Source organism: Merops nubicus, unplaced genomic scaffold (genome assembly GCF_000691845.1).
Source record: "Merops nubicus isolate BGI_N331 unplaced genomic scaffold, ASM69184v1 scaffold4192, whole genome shotgun sequence".
NCBI lineage: Eukaryota > Metazoa > Chordata > Aves > Coraciiformes > Meropidae > Merops > Merops nubicus.
Genome location: NW_008595459.1, coordinates 24,337 through 34,770, shown reverse-complemented (window position 1 = coordinate 34,770; position 10,434 = coordinate 24,337).

Sequence of the window (10,434 nt, the reverse complement as noted above, 5' to 3'; positions counted from 1 at the left end):
ACTAAAGAGCCTTTAGCTTCTGAGTAATATGCAAGTGTAGTCCAGTGAGGAGGGCAACAGTTTACCTGATTAAACAGAGCTGGTTGTGCCACAGTTTCAGGGTTCTAGGTATATCCCAATCATTAAAAAGGCAGATTTTGATTGTCTCTGAGAAAATCACATTCCCCAGACAGGAGGTGGACCATAAAATGCATATGCTCCTTCCTAACAAGAATTTAAAAAAAATTCAGTCACTTCTGATAACCCAACCTCTTTTCCTCAGTTTAATGCAAGCCCTTGTGGACCATCTTCCAAGTTTTCCTCTGGTCTGTTTTTTTTTTTTGCTGTTGTTGTTCGTTTTTCTTTGGTCTGTTCTTCCTTTAAATTGCCCCTTTATAGCTGTCTCCAGTGGAATACCAGAAGTTTTTCAGGAAAACATTTTTTCTGTTTTAATAACACACCTTAAGCTATCATTTCATCCAGCAGTGCCACACTATTGAATCCTCCCCTCTCTTTGCTCTTAATTGACATGCTTTGCCACTTTGTCTCTTTTTAGGTCAGACTCAGATTTTTTGTTTTAAGGCACGTTTTAAAAGTAAGATTTTTTCGCTGCTTTACTCACTGCTCACCATCTTTGTTTCCAGCTAGATGGGCATGCATGGCATTTTCAGGCTGTTCCAGGCTGTATCTTAGCAATGGTCAGAAGTGTCCCCTCCCAGGGCTGGGGAATGCATACACAAGTGGTAGGGAAGGCAAGAGCAGCCCAGGAGGGGCTGACACAGAAGCTGCTCATTAGGGACACTGAGTACATGTGCTCTACAGCAACACACCAAAGGATGGGAATGGCTTAAGGACTGCATTTTTATTTGGGTCAAAATGAGGCACTCCTTTGCAAGATACATCCTTTGGTGGGAGAGAAGCTCTGAAGAAATGCCAGGACTGAGCCAGGGAAAAGACAGAGGCAGGAAGGATGGTCTTTGGGACATCAAGAGTTAAAACTGGGAGGTTGTAATCTATTTATGAAAAAGACCTAAGAGCTTTGTGTATGTGGTAATCAGCCCCAGCTCTTGGAGCCATTGAGGTGGCAGAATCAAGCTCAGAATGCTAATTACTGTAACTGAAGACTGAGTATACTTATTATCTGATATAAGGCAATTTTAGAAACACCCACAGTTTTAAAATAATAGTAATAACAGTAATTGAAAACATGAACTGACAAGTCACTAACAACCCATTATACCACAGCAGTGTGGAAGAGCCTCCTCATATTCACAAAGCACCCTTCTGTCAATCCTTGACAAATATACACCCCCCAATGTGGTCTCAAGAGCTGCTGCACAGAAGATGTTAAAATACGTCACAGCCCAACACCCCAGTTGTGCTGTTTCTCCTAGGTCTTTTTGCTACTGGGGTAAGGTGGAACTCAAAACCCCAAATCTGTAATTGGCTTCAAAAACACCTATCAGTTTGTCCAAACAGGTTTGTCCATTGGTGTAAATCAAATGAACTTTTCTGAGCTACCTGTTTTCACCTGGACCCAGACAGATGTCTCAGACTCCTTTTACTTGGGCTCTTATGGGATAAGCATAAAACTTAAACAGACCAGAAGCTAAAAGACTGGCCCTGTTCATCACACAGAGGAGCAATTCAGAAAGCGTGTTGCAAAGAGACTTTTAGCTGCCTGTTTCCTCAGCTTGCCTTGAAAGGGAAAAAAAGGCACAAAGTTTTGCAAAGAAGCAAAGAACTCAGTCAAATACAGACTGGATGCAGTCAGGGGTGTGTGTGTGTGTGTCCATGTCCGTGTCCCTGTCCCTGTCCCTTTCCTTCTTTCTTTTTTTTTTTTTTTTTTCCTTTTCTTTATCTCTTTCTCTCTCTCTTTCCAGCCATTCTTGTCTTCATTTCATGAAATTACATCAGATCAGTATAGAATTATAATTCACTCTTATTTCAAAACAGTTGTGTGCTGCTTGGTACCCCTTCATTAATTTCTGGGTGTGAGTTGCATGACGTCTTTCCTGGGTCACACCCAGCGGCTCCAGTGCTGTGTCACAGCTCCCGAGCTGCCCTGTCCCGAGCAGCCGCAGCTCCAGGACGGGCGGCGGCCGTCTGCACTCCGTGGCTCACAGGATAGAATCACAGAATAGACTGGCTTGGAAGAAACCTTTAAGATATCAAGTCCAACTGTTCCCCCACCATTGCCAGGTCACCACTAAACCGTGTCACTTGGCACCACATCTACACAGCTTCGAAACCCCGCCAGGGATGGGGATGCCACCACTGCCCTGGGCAGCCTGGGCCAGGCCTGGACAACACATTCCATGAAGAAATTTTTCCTAATATCCAACACAACCCTTTCCTGGCACAGCTTGAGGCTGTTGCCTCTTGTCCTATCACTTGTTCCTTGGGAGAAGAGACTGATCCTCACCTTGCTCCAGCCTCCTTTCAGGGAGCTGTAGAGAGATTTGCAAGATCTCCGCTGTGTCTCCTTTTCTCCAGGCTAAACAACCACAGGTCCCTCAGCCACTCCTCAGAAGATTCATTCTCTAGACCCTTTACCAGCTTCATTGCCCTTCTCTGGACATGCTCCAGCACCAGATTGAGACAAATGGGAAAGAGCTGGAGGTAGGGTGTGACATAACCTCTCTAGATAACTGGGGTGTTTACGCATCACCATCTCATATTTTAGGAAACCCCATGGTAGACATGTAATTAACAGAATCGTATTTATTATTAAGTGAACCTCTGAGCCAACACCAGTAAGCATGGTACATGTCTGCAGCTCTCACACGAGGTGACATACAGTTTTAGTCCATTGAAAAATGTCACAGAAGGGAAAGAATGATAATTTTGGAGCGGCACCTAGGATCTGGCTCTTCCCTGGCCCACGCCATGCCAGTGATACTCCAGTTCCCTGCTGCCCTTCGCCGCTTCAAACCAGCTCTCCCAGCTTGGTGGAGGAGCAGCCCTGTGTGCTCTGCACAGCTGGGACTGCTGTCCCCTAGAGAATCAGGTTCTGGTAGCTTGCCAGCCAGCCTGAAATCACTCAGCTCAAACTGAACTGAATTTTAAGTGAAGGCAAACTGAAACTATATTGACATGCAAAGTGGAAGTGTTCAGTTGCTGTCTGTAGAGACAGACAGACATGGAAATAAGAAGAAACACAGATGGCTAGCAGTGATTCTTTATAATTATTTTTTTTTTTTAGCTTTAGTTGGCCCTCCAGTTCTTCCAGCTAGAGATCATGAGGATGCTGAGCTGGGGTTCATTCCCCGGGTAGAGCACCTTACCCTTTTTTAACATATTTTTAAAATTAATTTTGTGGTTGCGCCCCTTACTGCGTCTCACACTGCAGCGTAGTCCTGCAGTGTGCAAGCTGGATTCCTGCCAGGGGAAACTTAGCCAAAGATCACTTCAACCACGGATGCTCTGTTGGCCCACAGGACCAGATTAGAGCTGGCCTGTGATAAAATCCCAGTTGTGAGTGCTGCATGGGGCCTCTGCACTGGCTGTTGTCCTCTGTAGGACCTCTGTTTGACAGAGGCTATTGTCCTCTGTTTGACAACAACCCCTCCCAGGCTGCTGCACGGCTTGCTTAGGTGGACTTAGCTGTAGTAAACTCTCCTATATGGATGGACACTGATTTTGAATTGCAGTCTGGGTTGCCCTCGTAGGAAGACAATATGACAGGAAGAAACCTGGGAATCTCTTCTCGGCTATGAGGAGGGGACTTGGGGCTCACGCAGTCCACAGGACCAAGGAAGTGCTCAGCTACAATAACCAGGCACCAGCAAGAAGTCAGGACTTCAAAACTTCGCCTGCATCTTCTCAGATATATCGTTTATTCACATCTCTTTGTATTAACCTCAGTGGTCTCAGCAAACACATTTTCTAGTGCAAGCAGCAAACTGCAGCACTGCTATTTTCACTTAAGACCAGAAAACTAACAGAAATCACACTTCAGCAGGTAAATGTCACCACCCCAGGCCACTGACTCATTCTGACCCATTTTTAATGAAAAACTAACCAGGAAAGGACAGCCCAGGTGCTAGCCCACACAGATGGGGGCTGGCCACCAGTTGCATTGCCTCCTTCCCTCAGCTTTCCTTAGAGATTCATGGGGAGTTCAGAGTGTTTCAGATGCTGTGAAGAAGGTACCTGGTACCACCCTGCTGCCTATTCTGGTCACATTGGTCAGTTATTCTTTACCCCCAGCACAGAACTGCTGGCTCCCCGATCTACTAGCTGAAGCACCTGTGGTATTTTTCTTTGAAATGCAGTTTGCCTGATTGCCTACAGTGCTTCGGATTCCGGCTGTGGCCAGCACGAAATGATACTGCTGGTGGGATCCTAGCATTGCCACTTGGTGTCCAGCCTCAAAAACATGACTGTCACCAAGGTCATCTTGTCACTGTTCTTGTATAAATGAAAAATAAAGTTCCCTGCATGGCCCAAAAGGCAACACGAAACTCATATTGCTGATGAAGAGAGAAAAGGAAGAGGTAATATTTGATTAACACAACCTGGACTCACGCATTTTCAGTAATTTGATCTTAATACTGCTTTTTCTGAGGTATTGCCAATCACCACAGGGTCTGCGATTCCTCTTTGCTCATGGTGGTCCTGCTGTGCAAAGCATCAGCAAACCCATGCAGTACCACAGCTCTGCTCCCAGGCATTGCCTCCAACCCCTGCACTAAGCCTGGGCATGACGCTCTGCTGCTGCTTTCTCTCCTCTTTAAACTCATGAACTTTCTGCAAGACTGGATACCTATAAACCATGATCTACACATTCTGGCTCTTATTTCTCACCCAAACAGTTGACTTCCAAGCTGGGACCCAGTGTTCCTTGGAATTTCTGCTCCTGGAATTTTTCCCAGCTTCCTAATCTCCACCACGTATCGTGTCTGTCCACATGCTCTGAGTGAACCAGATACTCAGGTCAACTTCTCTCATGTTTCATAGATGTCAAACAGCTGCTCATGGCTGGTTCCTCCTCTGGGCTGAGTTGAGATCATGCATCTTCTAGGGTTTTTAAGTCTTCTGTGCTGGCATAGCTTATTTTTTTAGCTAACTGGACAGTGTTAAATTTGTCATATCGACCAAAGTGGATTTCTTCTTGGCAGACCTTGACTCTGCAGCCTCTGCATCCGTTTGTGAACATCTATTTTCTACTTGCAAAGAGATTAAACAAATTCTCCACTTTGAATTTTTATAGCAAGTGACAATGATTTTGGATTAAGTCATTCTTCTCATTAAGAGTGAAAATAAACATGCAAGAAGTCAGACTGTTTCCTACTTCAAATTATTTATAATAAAGTTCTTTAAGCAAAGCTGATGAATCAGAGCAGCACCAGAGACAAGCAGAATGGTCAACCCCAAATGTCAGCTTCTGTCCACCTCTGTGCCTCAGACCAAAACATGAGGTGGACCTGCCTACGAAGCAGTTGCAAAAGAGTTACATCTTGGACATTCTTATCTGATTTCTGAACTATTATAAAGCATCTAGGGTTTGGTTTTGTGTCAACCATTTATGTTTGGGGATTTTTTGTTGTTGTTGTTTTAACTTCAGGGGCTACAGAGTTATTTTTAGAAGGCGGCTCAGTTTTTTTTCAGACAACGCTCTTTACAAGCTGCAGAAAAAAATACTGCCAGTAAAGTCACAAAACTTGGCAACAAGAAGCAAGAGTGGACACAAGCAGCATTTCTTGCAGAAGCTACAATCCAGGCACCATGGCATTCAGCTCTGCAGCCTGAGCTCTGTAGGCGCTGTGCTCAGTCCTGCTCCCAGTACTTGGCTTGCTCCTGAGCCACCAGAAGCCCTTGCTTGTAGAAGACATCCTGCTCTACATTACATGACCACAAATGTTCTCAAACCCAACTCTTCGCAGCACCTCTTCTAGGCAGGGTTTAGGAATACTCTGGCTGGTAATTTGTGTCAGGTGAAGAACCTCCATGAGATTCACTTGTCTCGGGAGAACTAGGCTTTTTGGTGTCCAAACACAGCACTTCCCAGAGCATGGCTGCTCCTGCAGCAGGACCTGCTGCCCGGGGTTCCCCACACAGCTACTTCCCGGGGAACTCCAGAGTCCGCTTTGGGGACCCACACTTTCCAGAAGTACAGGTCTGAGCCTGAGCTGCAGACAACACTGCATCTGCTGGGACCATCCAAATGCTCTGAGCTCCAAAAGAACCTCTTGGATAAGCTTGGCGGCAACTCGCACCCCCTGGAAATCACTCCCACGTTGGCATGGACATTTGGCATGGGTGGTCCCCCCCTGGAGTGGCCCCCTGGGTCCATGGGCTTAGCCAGTCTGGAGTTTTCTCCAACAAAGCTGTCTATGTTTAACCTGCCTAGGCAGACTTTCACACTAAGTTCAGATCTACCAGGAAAGCAGAGTGTACAATTTGCTCCCCTGTTTGACATAATCACAGGCTGTCCCGGCGCCTGGAACAACTTAATGAATACCTTAGGATGGGTTTTGCTGTCAGATCATAATACCACCTTTCACAAAAGCTCTTGACACTGTCACCATCGCTGTGTCTGACACTGTGACAACGTGAAGAACCCCCAGAGCTCTAGGTAGCAGTGCACTTAAATGTCTTTATTCAACCTGCATCAATCTGCAATAGCTACGCAGAGGAATGTCCTCTCTGATGTCCATTTTTTTGCAACCTGCTCTAGGTGACCCTGCTTTAGCAAGGAGATTGGACTAGATGATCTGTAGAGATCCCTTCCAACCCCTACCACACTGTGATTCTGTGATTTTCTGGGCAAATTTTTAGGATAAAAGACTGAGGAAAGGTATTTCTTTACTCCCAACACACCAAAGGTGCACTATGAGCCTCATTACTCAGGTTTATGTAGTGCTAAGGCTCTGGTGATGCCATTGCTCTCCTCTGATAAACCACAGGGGTTTCACAAGAAGGTTGCAGCACAGCCCTGAGAAAAAGGAAGAAAATGAGTTGACCCACAGAGACAGAGAGGAAGGATTGTGCTGTCATCAACCCCAGACTGCCTTCCAGCAGCACTTTTTTTTTCCCTCAACAATTTGAGAAGCCAGAAACCCCGAGGGATGATTTGGGCTTTCAGTGAAGCCCATGCTGCTGGTGCTTTGAAAATCACCCCAGTTTTGGAACGTCACGAAGCGATAGGCCAAGACCTCAGAAATGTGCTGAAAGGAAGAGCTCAGAAAACACATTTGCATGAGACTTGAAGAAGGGCAAATAAGGGGCTGATGGCAAAACCATGGTCCCTGACACCCAGAGATACCCCTGTTGGGACACCTGCTACACAGACACTGCTCCTTGGGTCTTTATATGGAGAAATCTGGGGCTGACTCTAGGTTGCAGGGATGTTGTAGGGGGTGTTTTGCAGCCCAGCTGGGGAATTCCCCTGTGAGGACACCCTTGAGCAGAACCCAGCCACTGTCACAGCTCCCAGCTGGGCTACTGCCCTCCCCACCTCTGCCCCAGGCATCACTTGGGCACCACCAAAGCCTCAGACATCTTTAGAGACACCACAGAACTGTGCTGAGCAGAGGTGGAAACCAAGCCCTGGGCTGTACAAGCCCTGGTTGCAGACTCAGCCTTTTCTCCTGCCTCCTCCCTGCATGGTTAGTGGAGATTTTCACTGCTCAGGTAACTCCCCAGCCTTATAAGATTCAATCACTGCAACTGATTTTAGCCATTCCTGTTGCTTCCTTTCAGCTAGCAATGACTTCTGCAGCCTTCCGGGTAACAAGCTTCTCTTTACATATACATATTTTTGGTATGAATTATTCTGGGCACTTGGAGGACTTAACTGAATCACCACAGCATCACCCCTACAAGTACTTCCCTTGAGTGTGTATATGGATAATACTCTGCCCAGCTGGAGCAGGCTGGACTGCTTGACAGCTTCACAGTCTGTGAGCTGAAACAGGAGGATCTGAATCAATTTCAAGCCTGGTTTCAGAGTATTTAGTCCTTCACCACTGCACCACACACTTGCAAAATGTCTGCTCTGTTTTCATACAGAAATCTGAAACTACCGTGCCACCAGAAATCATCTTAAGTACTCTGGAGAGGATCAGCATATTCCAGTGGCAGGGTTACTAAAATACCTGTGTTGGAAAGACCATACTAGCAATGCTAAATTGCTGTGTGTTAGGATTATCCTCCTTCCTTCCTAGTTAGAGGTGGGAAGCTTTGCATGTGAGGGGAGGACAGTTACAGCAAACAATGAGTATGAGGCACATGAAAGCAGAGAGAATAAACCAAGGGAAAACAACCCACTTTGCTATCGATCAATGAGTTACTGCAAGTAATTTTTTCCTTCTGCTGTTTATGGGGTTTCCCCATTCTAAATGCTGCCATAGTCACTGTGGTGTAACATTAATTTGTTTATAGAACCCTCGAGTTGCATCTAAAGACTCAGATGTTATTTCAGAACCACTACACTCAGGGAAGATTTTCTAAAACCTGTACATTCAAACTTCATGGAACAGTGATTTTTTACCATAACACTAATGGGGTCTCCTTCCAAGGGCACGTGGCTAACTGTCCTACCATGAAGAGACACTTGCCCAGCCCTGCAGATGCTCTGCTCTGGTCCCCTTCAACCTGCACCTGGGCTTCAGCCTTGTAATGCACTTGTCTGAACTCTATGTTCCATCTCTGCTCTTCATACCATGCACCAGAAAATGAAACTGATGGGCTTGGTTTAATATTAGATTTAATTAAGATTAAACTACAAGATGAGAAGCTCCAGATCATAGTGGAGACTATAAACCAGCATGTATTTTTTGCATTTAGCCCAGGTATTAGTTAATTTCCACCACAAAAAAAAACAAAATAAAACAAAACAAAAACCAACCAAAAAAAAAAACCTCTGCATTTTTCCTACAGCTTATTTTGTGGCTTAAAATTGGTAAAAGACCAAACCTCTATGAGCATTTACTTTATAGTAGCAATGTAATTCCTTTGTAGCCTACCACATCACATGCAAAATACTATTCAAATCCTAAAAGGGTATATTAAAACTCTAGGCAAGAGGTGTCCAGAAATTTAACTGTCTCAGCCCATGTTAACTTTTTTTCTACAAGATAAAGTTACGGAAACTTGTTTCATGAATGAAGCTGTCCTCCATGAAGTGTTTGTTGGCTGAAATTAGTAACAACAAAGTAAAAATACTCATAGATGTACTTGAGGCTTAACAGACTGAGTGATTCACAAGCCTGGGGAGTTTCACCTGTCCTGTCCCAGTGGGAAGCTGCAGGCAAATGTTTATCAAGGCGGCAGCGCATTATGATTTCAAGTTATATTTTAAAATAAAAAAAGATTAAAAAAAGACCTTTTGTACTTGCTGGTTGCAGAGTGCAATGGTGATGAACAAGGATATTCTTCTGCTTTTGGTGCTTGCAAACCTCAGCAGAGACTTCTGATAAATCATTCCTTTTTACCAGAAAGGTCATTATATTGGAAGTAAACTTAAAAGATACAGTATTTACGATTTTCATGTCATATTTCAGCTTCTGCATTTTGCATACTGGGCACTGAACAAAATCTGAATACTTTGTTGGAGGTAAGAGCAAATTTACTGTCATTTCCCCCACAGAGCTTCTTGTATCAGTGAGATCTCAAAATGCTCCTCAAGCTACTCCATAACTTTACAGAGGAAAAGAGGACCAAAGAGTAAGACAACAGTATTTCTCTGAGCAGCAATAAGCCAAATATAGTCAAATTTTTAGCATACAGAGTACACTGACATACACAGTATAAATTAACTTCTCCATTTGGCCTCATGACTCTTTCTTGGACTTTTATTGTAGCTTGTAGTGAAAATTTAACAGCACCCTTGCATTCACATGATACTGCTCCAGGTGTGAAGCTCCTGTAACACCAGCACTCTTGCCAACCTCCCCTGCCTCCCAGTAGCAAACTTGGAAGGAATACTAAAGAGCATATAATTTCTTTCTTTTACAGTTCTCTTTAAATATTGTTACCAAGGCCAGCACTATCACAGCACTTCTTCCTCGCTGCAGTACAGCGGCAAAATGCAGTGATGCATATGAGTCAAATTATCTTCAAAGCAATCTAAATTACCTTAGATGAAGCATGGATTTAACAGTCATTAACAGTTTAGCACTTGTTTGGTACTGGACGGACAGTAAAGTCAGAAAAAAATGGCTTCCCAAGTGCTATTTTACTGCAAGCAAACTTACATCAAGTCAGGTTGCATCCCTGTTTTTTAACATCCCATACACACACTGACACCTTAGTGTCCTGACTGATTTGAAGATTTGGATTTCACTCCTTAAGGGGAAAAAAAAAAATCACCTTTATTCTATAGTTCTGCTTGTCAGCACTAGTACATGGTTTAGTGCTTAGTTTCTGCTGCCTTCAGTGTCCTGCTGCACTCCAAGTGGAGAAGCAGCACTTATTTATTGTCTTAGAAACTAAGTTCCTACAATCTTT